This window comes from Thermobia domestica, chromosome 10 (genome assembly GCF_964235325.1).
Source record: "Thermobia domestica chromosome 10, izTheDome1.hap1.1, whole genome shotgun sequence".
NCBI lineage: Eukaryota > Metazoa > Arthropoda > Insecta > Zygentoma > Lepismatidae > Thermobia > Thermobia domestica.
Genome location: NC_137463.1, coordinates 175,412,953 through 175,428,907, shown reverse-complemented (window position 1 = coordinate 175,428,907; position 15,955 = coordinate 175,412,953). Strand labels below are relative to the sequence as shown.

Here is a 15,955-nt window from a genome sequence, read left to right as displayed (position 1 = left end):
TATTTTACTTCCTTTCTTTCTCTCCTTTAAAAATAAATCTACTTTTTATTACATTTTTTTTAGTATCAGGTCATTAGCGAGGAAACCTAATTCGTAGCTATGATATCCATCTTTTATTTTCTTTTAATCTTGTCGTCCTGTCATCACTTTCTGCTTTTCGTCATTTCCGCCAAAAGTGAAAACTTACCCAGAGAAGTCAAGGAAGGTCATTAGTGCGTCGCCTTTAGATAAGACAAGAGGGTGCTGAGGTTGCATCAAGTGTTCAAAACTTGATAGCACGTCATTTGTTTCCGAAGAGCGTCCAGATATTTCTGACAGTTACATTCACTCCCTCTTCATCTTCAGTGCAGAGTTGCTCAAAGACAATATGGAAAAAATCCCATTAAGTAACGTAGCAACTACAATTTTCGTTTTTGCTATTTATTGAGAAATAACCTAATAACATAAGGAAAGATCTTAATAATAATAATAATAATAATAATAATAATAATAATAATAATAATAATAATAATAATAATAATAATAAAGAACATGAAACCCAAATCAAACTTGAGACTGATTTATGCTATTTACTTTCTTTGTCAACAAGGAAATCTACGATTTGAAGTGTGATCTAAACCACTATACTGTGTTTGATACTATCTTTTGAGAACGAACCCGGGATCTCGTGCTCTAAAGACACACACATCTGTCATTAGGTCAACGGGGAGGGCGAAATGAGACGTTAGGGTAGCATAAATTCTTGTACTGTGTAATGGTATTTGAAATGCGGAATTCAGTTGAGTGAGGATCAGGCGCGGCTGCTACAATAGGTTCCATAGTTGCGTGACCGACTTTTTTTTTTTTTTTTAACTTCACAGAATGTCTTTGAAGTGTTAGAGTTGTGTTTATGTAAAAGAAATAAATAAGTTTGTTCTTCATCGAATAAGTTTACTATTGATGTATCTCCAAAATTCATATTAAAACTTCTTTAAGAAAAAAAAAAAAAGATTGTGTACATTTATGGTTGCATGAGCAGTGCAATCACACCCAGTAACACTGAGCTTATGGCAGAGAGCTTATATTTCCTCAACAGCAACAATCGCTCCTATCTTCTCGTGTTGTCGACAAGTGGTTGAAGTCACTTGACATTGACAACCTCTGCTAGTCTACTTCCTTAATACTGTAGTTTCGGATGTCTCAACTTAAGCATACATGGCATGAACTGAAGGATTTTTTTTTTCATTTTAGAATTGAAGAAATACGAACTGTATGTAATTTTTGCAACTTTCATGTGTTTAAAAGGATTTTCTGTATTATTTAGTAAAACATCGTGTCTGTAAGTTTTCTCGGGGTGCTTCCGTTTCCTCCCACATTACCATTCGATTAATTCTTCCATCATCATTCACTTGCTTCCATCATCCGTCTCCCTTAGCCGAAAGTGGATAATCGTGGGACGTTAAACTGAAAGATTTTCATTTCATTTAGTATTGTTTAGTTTAGTGTATGATTGTTAGTTATGTATATAAAGAACTAACGATCATGCCATTAATGAAAATTGCCTATGCTTGGATAAAATTTTAATTGCTCTTTTTATACTAACTTGAGGATTCTGAATTTAATGGAAATACGAGTTGCGCGCCAAAAGTACGTGACGTTTTGTTCTAAAGTCTTCATTTTTTGTCAGTTTTGGAAGACGACTGCTTCACCGGAGACCTCCATCCTTTGTCTCTAAGCTGTGCAACCTTTGTTCACTAGATGGCAGCAGTTGAGATACAGTGCCTAAATGAGTAAGATGGGTTTTGATATGGAATTTTCGGTGGAAGAGCAACGGTTAATTGTGAAATTCCTCACCGCAGCTGGGCATTGTGTAGCCGATATTCATCGTCAATTGGAAGGTGTGTGTGGTGATAGTGCTCTTGCAGAAAATATTGTCAGAAAGTCGGTGCGTGAGTTCAAAGCAGGACGAACGATTGTGAAAGATGAACAGAGGTTTGGACGTCCAAAAACAGCATAAACTGATATTAACAGTGCCCGTGTTAAACATTTCTTGGAAGATATGTGTGTCACCATTACAAGAGGTTTGTGATACACTGGAGCCAACGATGGAAACAGTAGAACGAAAAATTACAAACGGATTGGGCCTAAGGGAAGTTTCTTCACGCTGGATTCCACACAGCTTAATGACAAGCAAAAAGAAGCAAGGGTTCGATCATCATCATAGCTATTCTACCATTATTGGCAGGTCACTTACTGGAAATGAAAAGCTTCCATGTTCCACGGCTTTCAGCTAACCTCTTCGTCTTCACACAGTTTTTCTGTTTTAATGTCTATCAATTGCAAAGGATTCGATCAAGTGTTGCAAATTTGACACGTTTCAGAAGAGAGGGACGCAAAGTCTTGGAAAGTGTTGTGACAATGGATAAATCACAGATTCTATTATTCATCCCAGAAACAAAAAGGCAGGCAGTCGATGCAGTGGAAACACACAGGTTCATAACTCCCTGTGAAAAATTTCGTCAGGTGGCATCCAATGATAGGTGCTGTATGCTATCTTCTCAGATTTCCAGGGAATGACATTGTCCCATCTTGTTCCGATAGGTCATGCAATTACAGGCAAGTATTTTCGTAGACATTTGGATACATAATTTTTGCCAAAAGTGACTGAGAAACGACCACAAACGTCAAATGGCAATTTCATCCTTCACAATTACAGTGCATCACCACACTGTGCTAATGTTGTGATTTCATTCTTGGTTGACCATAGTATCGAACTTTTGCTACACCGATCCTACTCATCAGATTTAGCCCCGAGTGACTTTTGGACGTACCCAAACCTCAGTGATTCTGTTCATGGACGCCATTTTGTCAGCAGATCGTCCCTGGGAAGTGCTATTTTCTACTATCTGAAACATACCTCCAAAGATGACTATGCCATATACTACACAAAATGAACGGAGCGATGGCAACTGTGTATCAATAAAGAGGGAGAGGTTGTTAGATCCTTGTATTTCCTTGTTCTTAGAAATTAGAACGAAGTGGTACATACTTTTGGTGTGCATCTCATATTTTTAAACATACTCAACCATGGAGTCCCCCCGCCAAGTGAACTTTGTGGTGGACAAACACCGTGTGCGTGGGTTTCCTCGGGGTTCTCCCGTTTCCTCCCACTTTCTTCATTCTTCCATTTCATTCATTACTCATCATCACCGTCTCCTTTAGCCTAACCGGCATAACCGTGGAACGTACAACTCAAAGATTTCATTTCATTTTTTCAACCATGGAGTCACGAGAAAAAATACCTCTAAGTTGGGATATTTATTTATATCCAATCAAACTAATATAATATTGCAATTAGAAAGAATCCAAGCATTGTATTTTTTAGTAATGATCGTTAGTTCTTTATATCCAGGGGTAAAAGTGAGGAGAACGCAGGAGGATGCTTCCAAGGTGACCCTCCATTTCCTAATATATATATATATATATATATATATATATATATATATATATATATATATATATATATATATATATATATATATATACATATAATGGGCAAAGATAGGCACGGGGACGGCATGTTGTCATCCGTCCCCCTACCTTTTCAGATCCACTTTTACCCTATTTATACCTATTTATTATCGTAAACTTTTGTGAGGAACAATCTCAATTTTTAAATCCATTTTGTATGAATACCGCAATAATGCAATTTTGCATGTTGCGGGCGTTTCTGTAACCAGTTAGTCTCGATACTCAATGTATTCATGAGTTCAGATTAAAAAAAAAAAAAAATCAAGTACAACTGCTGGTAGTAACCTTATTGCTGTATATTATGTTAGTACCCGTATATTTTTGTATTCACTACAAGGTTAAATGCAAAGACAATGGATAAGAATAATCAATGCTTAATCAGTTTTTTTTGTTTTTGCTGGAAGAAATGAACGCAACCGTGAGAATTGAACAGCGTTTTTGCTTTACCCTCAGTCGTTTGTTAAAGCATTCTTTCATTTTTCAATTATTAACTTTTTTTGAAGTACGTAATAGTTAAATATGTTAAGTACGATTACAGTCGTTACATAATAGTGCAATTTTCCATCGCTGGAAGAAGAAATTGAGCCAGAAAATTTTGTATTTATCAACAAAAGCAAACGAACCAAATGTTACCTTTATTTTTCATGTTTTTTTTTTTTTTTTTATCTATTCACTGTTTCGCGTTTATTTTTGCATTTCTATTGTAGACTATTTCATGTCTTTAAAAATATGTTGAAACAATAATCTTTCATTCCAGTTTTTTTGTTCTCTTAGCTTTTTAAATTTCTTTTAAAGTAAAGAGAAAGCAAAAGTAGTGAATTCATCTAGCGCTTTAGTAAAACATGAAATATGCCTTCATAAACACAAGGAATTTTTGTGTACAGTATTGATCAAATTCCTTACTTCCTTTTGAAAATTTTCTACTCTTATCTATAAGTGAAGCCTAGTCACACAAAAATGTCAAACTTCTTTGAAAGTAGAAAATATATGTTTCAATCCAGTCCTTCTCCGTATAATGCAGTTAAAGGAAGCTAGCGTCTGACAGATACGTGTAATCTCTGTAAACGAAACGAAGAGAAGCGTTGTTTCACAATCATTGCGATATTTTTTCACGCTGTGTCCAGGCAGTCACTCATCGCACTATTGCTAGTAGATGAATGTTGAATCTTTTGTCAGATATTGTTATTATTATTATTTATTTGGAAATCGTACATTACAAATCATTTTGTCATATTATTACGATTAGAGAGTTATAACTTGTTAAACGTTCTGAGTTAGTTACCAGATTTGGTGTCCCCATTGTTTCAGAGCCTGTAGTAATACCGCTTCAAACGCCCTCTATGTTCTGTCCAACTGTCAGACGCCATCTTTCTTTAACAGTAGTATAGGCTGTTGCTGCAATAGGATGGAAGCCACAGCATGTGTCTTTGCTACATGAGGTTCCGTGTTCGATTCCTGATGCGAGAACACTGAACGTACTACAATGGTTCATATCCAGCCATAAGCTGTAAGTCTCGTCCTATATAATCTCCTTGCTTATAAAGGACATAAATACAAATCAGTTTATCAGTCAAAAGATGCTATTATAAATTGTCCTACAATAGGATTAGGTTATTTCGACGTGAATGAATGGCCTGGTTTTTTGGACAAGACTGCAAATTAAAAGCAGACCTTTACAATTTACAGTATGTAGTTTAGTGTGCATGTTAGAATGCAGTTTTTTAAATGAGGGCTGGATTAAAATGTAATAATAATAAAGAAAAGATGAAGTTTGATTTAATGAAAAATTAATGCAGATGGCAAGGCTGCTATGAGGAGATGAATCAACGTAGTATCTCCAGTGTGACAAGAAGACATCTTTCTGCCGACAGACGCAATTAAGTGAATCCTTAAAAAGAAGACATAGGGAAGGAAAACCGACATCGTCCTCTTTGATGACAAGTCTTTAGTTTTCAGCTTCTTGATTTCTCCATGACAAGATGTCCCTGCGATTTTATTTGCGCCTTGATGTGTTGTCTCTTGCTTTTCTCTCCCTTTTCTTTCCTTTTTTCATGGTCGCCAATTCGTGACTCCTCATAGTCATCGCCTTTTGATGCGGTGGTTATCCAGATTTGCTGATTCTGACGTTGGTGAAGATGCTTGACGTAATTCTTTGTTGCTTAGTTATTCTCCGTTGAAAGAATCCTTGTAGCTAAGCGGGATCTATTAATAGTTGCTACTTGAAGAGGTTCAACCGCAACGCAAGAATTTCTGTCGTCGTTAGCACGAAGTTGGGATTTCCTTAAACTTTATGAAGGAGTTGAAAAGGTTGCTAGCTATTAACTCTTGTATTGCATGTACAAATATACGGTAAATAAATGTTCGTAAGAAATCGTGCGAGTCCCATAAGAGCGAGATGCGCGGTATGTTTTATGCCAGTTTGGCTTGTTTCGAAATCCATTAAAACTTGTTCTTGTCATGATCAATAATTCATTTTATAAATTCCCGTAACGATTACCAGATTCGCGGGTAGGGATCAGACCTCCTAATTTTTACTCTGTAAGTATGCTGAAGTGATTCGAAACACCTTTCCACTACAGCAGGAGTTCTCGAACTTTCCAGTGTTTTATACAGTAGTGATTTCAGAAGATCTTTCCCTGAGGCGGGACTCTTAATTTACGAGGGATGAAAGTAATAATAGTGAAGTTCGATAAAGTAAAAACATATGTCAGTAACACTAATATGCAGTACGATCATAGTTACACCATTAAAATCATATCAGGTGGATTTAAGAAATGGTAAGAAAGGTTTACGCTTCTAGCATGAGTACGCAAGACTAGAAAATGAAGTAATTCTTTAGTATTTCACTGACACAAGCAGTAGTGATTTCAGATTTTCCTCGAGAGGGACTTGCAATACATGAGGTGAATGTAGAAATCCGAAAATAGTCGTAACCCACGTTGAGTACAATCGGGAATATGCCCCAAAAGGGGATTTCATAACTCGAGTAACGAGTTCCTCCAGGCCTCCACCTGAAATCATTACTGGACTCAACTCACTTGTTAAAAAGCCAGCTATCCGTCTTTCAAACAATGTGCTCGAACTGTACATATGTATAAATCACTTGTATACAGTGGTGGAAACGCATTTAAGAACAATCCGTATACTGTGTCCGATTCGAATGAAATTTACATCACATAATCTGTGTCTATGGAAGGCATACTGGTTTTAGTTTAAATGTTCTAGCAGCACATGTGTCACGGTAGAGGCCAGACTCATCGTAATTTCTGCAGTGGTAATACGACTGATAATTCGAATAACGCAGGATAATACGAAAGGTTTTTATGTGTGGAAATGAAGTGAAAATTTCAATTTAACGTCCAAGTGTTACGCATTTTAGGCTAAAGGAGAGAGATGATTAATGATTATCAAAGAACTGATGGAATGAGAAATGTTGAGTGAAGGTATTATTTAGTTTAGTTTGAGTTAGAAGTATTATTATAAATAGACGCAAACCCAGAAATTTTTGTTGGGAGATAGGGTCCGGCCAGTATTACAAGACATTACGTTTATGTACGTAGTATTGATTGAACTAATGTTATTCTATGATCGAAAAGACGATAACCAGTTTTTAACTTCTGTCACCTATATACTCAAAAAAAGTGATAGAACTAAATTTTTAATAAGAAAGAAAGAAAGAAAAGGAATACATATAAAGATAAAATCGTCAGGCTACATCAGTCATTTGTCTCCTAAAGCAAAATGATTTGTTCATTTTCGTAATATTTTATTAAGAAAGTGAACAACTATCTGTGAAGATACGAAGTTTGATGCGCGGGTGGGAAGGTATTGGACCCAGTGGACTCCCGTAGACGCACCCCTGAATTGATACCTGCCAGAAGTAGAGGTGGTACAACCAGTTATTAGATTCCCGTGTGTATTTGATGTAAATAATATCGTTATATGTGGAGTTTTGTATTATTCAATAATAAATATTTGTTTGGTGCTGTGAATGTGATCTCCAGTATGTTACATTTTAAAGAGGCGTAAGCACTTTTGTGCATAAATAAAAGTGATTTTAAGGAAGAATTATGTAGTCTAAAGATTGATTCTTGGTATTGCGTTTGGTTTAAAGGGTTTTGCGGCTATATCATCTTATATAGGCCTATTTATATTTAAATAATAATTGAGTGTACCTGGACGTTGAGAATCCTCACAAGCAGTGACAACGCCAGCTTTAATTTCTTGGGGAAGGGTCAAACGGAGATGCAGAAAAAAATTGGGGGGGGGGAGATGGAGATGCTACTTTTTTTTTTTTTTTTTTTTTTTTTTTTTGTATACTGAAAAGAATAGTTATATATTACGTGCCCTATGCTTGGAGTAGGCTCGCTCTTTTTCTTTCGCTCTGTCGTCGTCACTGCTTATAAGTACTACTGACTTGAAAGCTAAAGTAACCTATAAGAATGTAGAACTGGGGGGAAACGGAAGAACCTCGAAACAACACACGAACACGATGTGGTCCACCACCAACTCACATTGCCCACGCACCAGAGGTGAGTGTTCTACGACAGCTTCATTGGTCAATATGAGAAAAATATGTTAGTAAATAAGTTAATATGAGTACGATGTGTAATAGTAAATGGGTCGGGTTGGGTCAGCAGTAGAGCGATTCCTGGTTCAATCCAACTTTCAGGCAAGTGGGCTTTGTGGTGGACAAAGTGGGTTTTCTCAGGGTCCACCCATTTTTTCCGTATATATTAAGGATGGCCAGTTCCAGAACTTTTACTTTCCGGAATCCGGAAAGTAAAATCTAAAAAATTCCGGAATTCGGAAAATTCGAGAATTTCGAAAAAATCCGATTTCGGAGAAGTCTGATGTCGGAAAAATTCCCATTTCGGTGAAGCCCGATACCGGAAAAATTCCGAGTCCGGAATTTTTTAAATTTCGGATTTTTTCCGAATTCCGAAATTTTTCGAAATCCGGAAAGTGAAATTTCTGATTCCCGAAAATTTTCGACATCCCTAGTATATCTAAATAAACTCTCCAGAACTTGTCCTAATTTGGAACCTTTTGGAGGATGTTTACTTTTTTTTTTTCCTAAATTCACTTTTAAGATTTACTGTATTAAGATTAATATTAAAATAATAATTCCTAGATGTGGATATTATGCAACTGTATTTATGGGAAACAACCTTGTATAATATTTTCCAAATTGCAGTTTCCTCTACTAAAAATAGATACTGTATGAATCACTACAAGGGGAAAAAAAGATGGATTATGGTAATAAACTTATGGTATAATTAGTTAATGGCACATACATGTAGTGACGACATACAACTGTTACTTGAACTGTTAGATAAATGTCGTCGCTATAGATAGTTGACTCTTTATGTTCTAGTTGATTGCAGTACGTGCCCGTGTTTTCCTCTTCACTGACTATAGAATGTGTAGACACACAGTCACACGTACGTGTGGAGTGAGTGACGTATGCATGCATGCAACCGAGTCCTGCAGAAATAATCAGTTTCTGAACGGAAGTGTTAGTAAGCAAGCACAAACATAACATGAAGCCTGCTCCGTTCATGTAAGTTGGTTGACATCATGAAATGTAAACACGCACACAAACCACATGCAGAGATACAACTAGAAATTAATGAATCAGCCTCAACTTGCGTGATGTACACAACTTTTTCTGTTGTTAAATAAAAGTAAAACTAAATTGTTCATAGTCACTTTTTTCAATTAAAAGCTTTTTATATGACTGGGCTGTCATCCACGGCAATTAAGAATTTTATGTATTAATTATGATATGATATAAATTATAATTAACAATTGGTTGGTTGATTTAGATGTGAGCTCCCACCGGAAATCGAACCTAGTCTTTTGCTTCTCTGTGCTAACCATAATGCTACGAAGAAACTCTCAATAGTTCATAAGTATTGATAAAGTTTATTTGTCATATGAATTCTGACTCTACAACCACGTCCAAATATTTCTTCTTCTTCTTCTTTCCACGTGTTTCACCTAGCTTTCCAGTCTTCCCTATCTTGACCTGGACTTTCAGTTTCCATGTACTATTTCTTTTCTACATCTTTAATTATTTGGTACATTTCAAATCGCGGTCTTCCTCTTGCTATTTTTTCTTCTGTCATTCTCTCCATAGGTACGATTCCTCCATGTTTCCTATCATCGTATCTCTTCTTTTCGAAACATTATTCAGCATACTCCTTTTTTCTTCTACAGTTTTCAATACTCTTTCGTTTGATACCTTATTAGATCACCACCTAATTTAAAACATTCTTCTATAGCACCAAATATTTGAAATGCTTAATATTTTTCAGATTTTCATATGTAGAAGAACTTCAACTCCATTTTCTATGCGTACGCTTTTGTGTAGAATTAAAACAGTTACATTGTTTACTTCTAGATTTTGTGTAGAATTACACATTTCTACCGTTTCTACCCATACACTTCTTCAATGTTGGGTAAGTTACTTGTAAAAATGTAACGCGTTACAAGTTACTTCACTTTCTCTTAAAATGTAACGCGTTACTTGCCCCCAAAAAGTGGCTTACCCTACTTCGAAACTTTGAATATGTAAAAAAAAGAACATTCTTATTACTTCAATCTTCCGTACTACTACTACTACTACTACTATTTTATTATTATTATTATTATTATTATTATTATTATTATTATTATTATTATTATTATTATTATTATTATTATTATTATTATTATTATTATTATTATTATTATTATTATTGCACATTCTGATTTTCCCCTATCATCGTAAATGTTTAGAACTGAATGTTGATAATAGTAGCGCTGTTATATCCTTTCATGTGGACAGTTACATTTTGGGAAATTTTATCTTCTTAGCTGACTTTATAAACATATTATTGCACGTTTCGAATCTGTTTATGTAGGCGCAAGAACAAATTCTTCCTCGACAGCTGTGTGAACATTTTCTTGTAATGTAACACTGACTAAAATGCGATACTGTGTTCGAAAAAATGGCTGCTTATTATTATTCAGTAAACTAATTATATAATAATAACTATATTGTTATGTAAAATTAAAAATACAGAATATAGAGAAGCATTACACTATAACTAATAAAATTGAAACACAATTCTTTCAAATGTTCGGACGGTAAAATATTTTCGTTCTCCATCTTTATAAAAACAACATCAATCAAAATGAACTAGACTACCATTGCACTCACCGTTCACACACTGAATATATTGATTTGGAGCTGTCAAAATCTATGACAAAATCTTCCAGGTGCTTGCAATCAGTACATGTGATTTCCTTAGGCTGTACTCATCTTCCGAAAACAGCAAGTGGCACTAAGATCTTATCTGTTTCTCTGTGTGTCAGGGACTGACTGTCGGTCACTGACATAGTTCATGCTCCATTGCTCCATTCTGAGAAATTCATTTGCAGGAAAGAAATATATGTTTCCGAAAAATATATACATACATTGTAGTTAATCATCCGAAATGTAACGCAAACTACGTACGTTACTTAAAAATTTGTAACGCGTTTCCGTTACAGATACTTTGGAAAAAATGTAACGCGTTACTAGAAAATTTTACTTAAAAAGTAACGCGTTACTTGCGTTACGTTACTTCCCAAGACTGCATTTTGTGTAAAATTTGCTCAGAATTATAGTGTTTCACCATGTGTATCTATATGTTTGTGTAGAATTACACATTCCTACCGTTTGTACCCATACACTTGTGTAGAATATGTGCAGAATTACATTGAATCACCATGTGTACCTATACTTTAGTGTAGAATTACACATTTCATCGGTATACTTAGATTTTTATGCCGGATTGCAGAGTTTATCTTTTTTCTTCAAGCAGTGGATAAGTGAAGTCTTCACCTGGCTACGTTAGGTCCCATAGTTTTGGAGCTATGGACCTTTAAATTTAATTTTTTTCATATTTTCGGCAGCCTATAACTCCGAAAGGAAGCATTGTGCATCCAGGTTGATCTATACTTTTTGTCTTGTCTTGTCTTGTCTTGGTGTCAGGAATTACCTCCCAAACGTTGTGGGTGTTGTTTTGAAACACCCTCTATATATATAACCTAACCTAACATCTCTAATATCAAAAAGCCTAATCCAAACTGTATGCTTTTAAGCACCTAATAGTTCATAAGGAAATTAAACGTGTGTATTTATCTCGGCAAAGTACAAAATGAACTTTTATGTTGTTACGATGTAAGGAGGACGTTGACTAAGATTGTTGATGGTCACAATGTAGCCAAACTGGTGTCATTATCACGAAATTGTTTACAGCTGTCCGTATATCCGAAACTAGGCACTTCTCACTTGTTAGCATAATGGAAAAAATATTTTTTTCTCTAGTTTTAATGTAAAGAACCCCTTATGTAACTATTAAACCATCCTAAAGTGAATCTACACTCATGAATGCAACTCCTCCCCCGTCCATTTCCGGAAGACAGGGGCCATAATTCATAAATTCAACTGCGGATACCTTAACTAGGATAGTATATAAATGTCTGTTTCGCTTCTGTTTCTGCAAGACTGAACTTGACATGTCTTTTTTCTCAAAACATTTTCCACCTAATTGTTTTTGACAAACGAAAACATCTCATTATTGGTTTTGTAATATCTGTTGTTTATGGGAAAATAGTAGTTTTCACACGAGTACTTAATCATTATCACGAGTACTTAATCATTATCAAAATTAAACAATATTGTCGATATATGGTAAATGATTCGATGGTTACATGCATTGTTTATTATTTAATTCTTCTAAGTTCATTCACATTTTGCACATGCCTACAATAATGTTAGAAAAAGAGTTATTAATATATATAAAGCTTCTGACAGACACCTTCATTTCGTCTTTAGATGGAAGTCTGATAAGATCGAATCTTTCTTGCAGCTTAGTCACATTTTGTGAGATTCAAGAATCCTGTTCTTCGTAAGGACGTTAATCAGGTCTTCAAAAGATGCTTCCAGGAGAAAGAAATTGAAGAGGCGGAAGCGCCGTAAAAGATGAATAAGAGGTTTTGGTGGCGTCTGATCAGGCAGGCACCAGAAGAATCGATAATTCAGAAGTGTCTTGCAGATGATCCTTGGTTGAATAACTTATGGTAGACATGAAGAATGACTTTCAAACTTCTTACATATTTTATGTGTAACCATAGAAGGAGAGAAGGAAAGTGAAAGTGTTAGCTCAGTACAGTAATAGGCCCACTGATGTAAAGTAAACAAACCAATTATAGTAAAATATCGAAATGGTGCATTTGTTTCGTAATCTAAATACCCTGAGTTTTATTCCCAGAGTCAGCTATACTGAGAAACTACGGACAACGTGTAAAAATACTTACATGGTGTAATGAGTTTAAATATTAAATTGTCACTATTTGAAGACTATTTCATGAACCTGAAAGTTTTTATTTATTTCATTTTTGTAGTTTAACGTTCCACGATTATGCTCCAAGATTAAGGGAGACGGCAATGTTGATTTTGAACGAAATGGTAAAGTCAAGAAAGTGGGAGGAAACGGGAAAACTCCGAGAAAATACACGCATGCGGTGTTCTACCACGTAAGTAACTTGGTGCGAATTATGATTGAACCAGTGATTCCACGCAGCAGAGATGAAGACTTTACCACTGAGCCACCACGTTCTCGAATCTGAAAGTTATTTTGCTTGTAGACTAAAAATCGGTATCCTATAAATCATGAATGATACATACAATATGTACTTGTGCTTTGAAATACAAGTACTTAAAAAAATCTTATTTATGGTAATAATATTATCTGGCAGTTCTAATTCTTGTCCTTCTGTTGCCAGATTTTATCGTTTAATGGGTTATTACAGTAATTTCTGTGTAACATATTGTACCAGCTTCTCTTTATCCACTTTCGTCACTCAGCAGAAAGTTACAAACTGAAAGTGACTATTGCCGTCTCATATTCACATTACTTAATGACAGCTATGCATGAAACTAAGCAGCAAAGTTTGAACAATATTCGTCAGTATAGACACAAGTATGTGCCGCAATTTTTGGTACCGCCACAGTATTACGTCAGTGACAAAACACAGAAGAATCTTTCATCTTTCGTTCCATGCTATACATCGCTTTCAATTAAGCAGGACAAAAGTATTGATGAAAATCAAACGTTTAAAATTCATAATATTTTATGATTACATAGATATTTTCTTAGGTGCTTTTAAGTAGTACTGTGGCAGGGGCACATTTTAGGCTACAATTGCCACCCTCAGAAGTTTGAAGTATATATATACACTTTTAATTAATAGTATACGTCTATACATCTGCTTTAAACACTGAAGTTAAAAGCATTTTAAACCATGTAGCTTCCAAACTGTCTTACAATGCTAAATAGAAACCATAAATGCGCTCCGTTGACATTCGAACTGGGAACCATATTAGCTATGGTAAAATAAGTTAATATTTTCCAGATATATATAAACTCAATGAATAAGTCATTATTACAAATATTTTCTTTTGAAAATCTAACAGTTATATATTACTTCCTCGCTTCCAAACCTGGAAAACGGAATTATTAAAACATCAAACGGTTCCTTCTAGATGATTCTTTTACTATCTAAGATTTTGTTTAAGAGAATATTTATCACACACACACACACACACACACACACACACACACATATATATATATATATATATATATATATATATATATATATATATATAGATAGATAGATAGATAGATAGATAGATAGATAGATAGATAGGTAGATAGATATAGATAGATATAGATGTATAGATAGATAGATAGATATAGATATATGTAAATACTATAAATCTTCTGACTAAAATGACGAAACAGTTGTTTTTTCATGAAGTTATTTCCATTAAGTTCAAGAAAATAATATATTTTCAGTAAAAGTTGATGATCAATCATATCAGGGGGTCAAATATCTATAAAAATCCAACTTTATCTTATTATGTATAGTAATTTGTTAGATCTGGCAACATTGATTTCCTTTCTTCTTAGTACGTACTCACTCACTCATGAACATAACGTTTTCTTCTACATAACATAACGTAAACATGACTCTTGGTCACTGTTGGCAACTGACCGTCTGTGGTGACGGTCTATGTGAATAGCCCCTAATGTTTAATTCCAAATTTGAAAATATTACATTCGACGAGCGAGTGCTGAAAACTGTCATTCTGTCGAATATGCTACCAATAGTTCGGAAGCTGCAAAGCAGCTGTAAGAGATTTGTGTGTCCAGAGCGGAGCATGAAGTCAAATTATGTTAGTCCTGGAAGAGTAGTTGTTTTGCTGCCTCTGAGATACTAAGAGCTAGTATTCCTTCGGTAGCCTCATTATTAGTTTAGTGCAATTTGAATATCTCACGTGCGCTGATTTCAAACCAAGTATCATACTTTCTGATATTTTTCCTTCCTGATTTTTTTCTATCCGTATGGTGATTTATTCTCTACACAGAGTGTTTCCTCTACAAAACTATGGGACCAATCGTAGTCGGGTCAAGACTTCACTTAGGAACTAGTATGTGCCCTATCCAAATATCCATGTTTCAGAATCATGCTGTACTTCTGCAACAATTTTTGTAGAGGTAGTTTGAGAGTACTTCAACTTATAAGCCAAACTCCCTCTATAAAAATTGCTTTGTGAGTACCTTAGGAACTACTGTTTCAGGATCCTAAGTGAAGTCTTGACCCGACTACGGTAGGTCCCATAGTTTTCGAGATATGGACCTTTAAAATTCATTTTTCCATGTTTACGGCAGCCTGACTCCGAAAGGAAGCATTTGTGCACCTAGGATGGTCTATACTTTTTGTCTTATCTTGGTGTCAGGAATCAGCTCCCAAACGTTGTCGGTGTTGTTTTGAAACACCCTGTATAGACATATAGTTCTTAAGCTTCTACGTTTGTTGTTTGATTAAAGACAATATGTATCCCAATAGCTTGTTGTTAACTATTTTTAATATTGTAATTCATTAGAATCTGATTAAAGTGGTACTTTTTGATAGATAATATTTTCTATTCTTCTCTCTTTTCAGGTATGTAGTGCATGTGATGGTGTGTGATTCCATAAATAACGGAACGAGGTGTATGAGCAGAGGCATAACGTAACAGAGAATTATCTTTTCCGTTTCGCTCTCTGACAGTCGACCAGTGCATGACGATGAAAAACTACCTAGCTTGTCAAAACTTCCGTGTAAGTACACTGTGCTGGAGGAAATATAGAGCAGACAGTTTTATGTTGCAAATATTTTATATGAGAGCTTCGCATTGTCATATTAGAGGTATATACTATCAATAAGTTGCCAGAAAATGTATAATAATTGCGAGAAGTAATTCTTTGATTGAGAAGTTATTTGAGCCTGATATCGAATTTGAATTGGAATATGAACTTCGTCATGTATCTTACAAGGTACATTTGCGAAGTGTCCCTCGGGA

At 35.1% G+C, this 15,955-nt stretch overlaps 1 protein-coding gene across 2 annotated transcripts in view; it reads left to right on the top strand.

Moving 5' to 3' along the window:
- The window catches only part of LOC145662853 (protein Dok-7-like), a 291,210-nt gene that overhangs the window by 263,979 nt on the left and 11,276 nt on the right, over positions 1-15,955 (top strand). The window contains exon 3 of one of the 2 annotated variants that reach the window (XR_014127112.1): positions 15,556-15,713. The exons of the other annotated variant lie outside the window; for it this stretch is intronic. The gene's annotated coding sequence lies outside the window, so the exon portion shown is untranslated. The remainder of the gene's footprint in view (positions 1-15,555; positions 15,714-15,955) is intronic. 2 annotated transcript variants of the gene reach the window in all.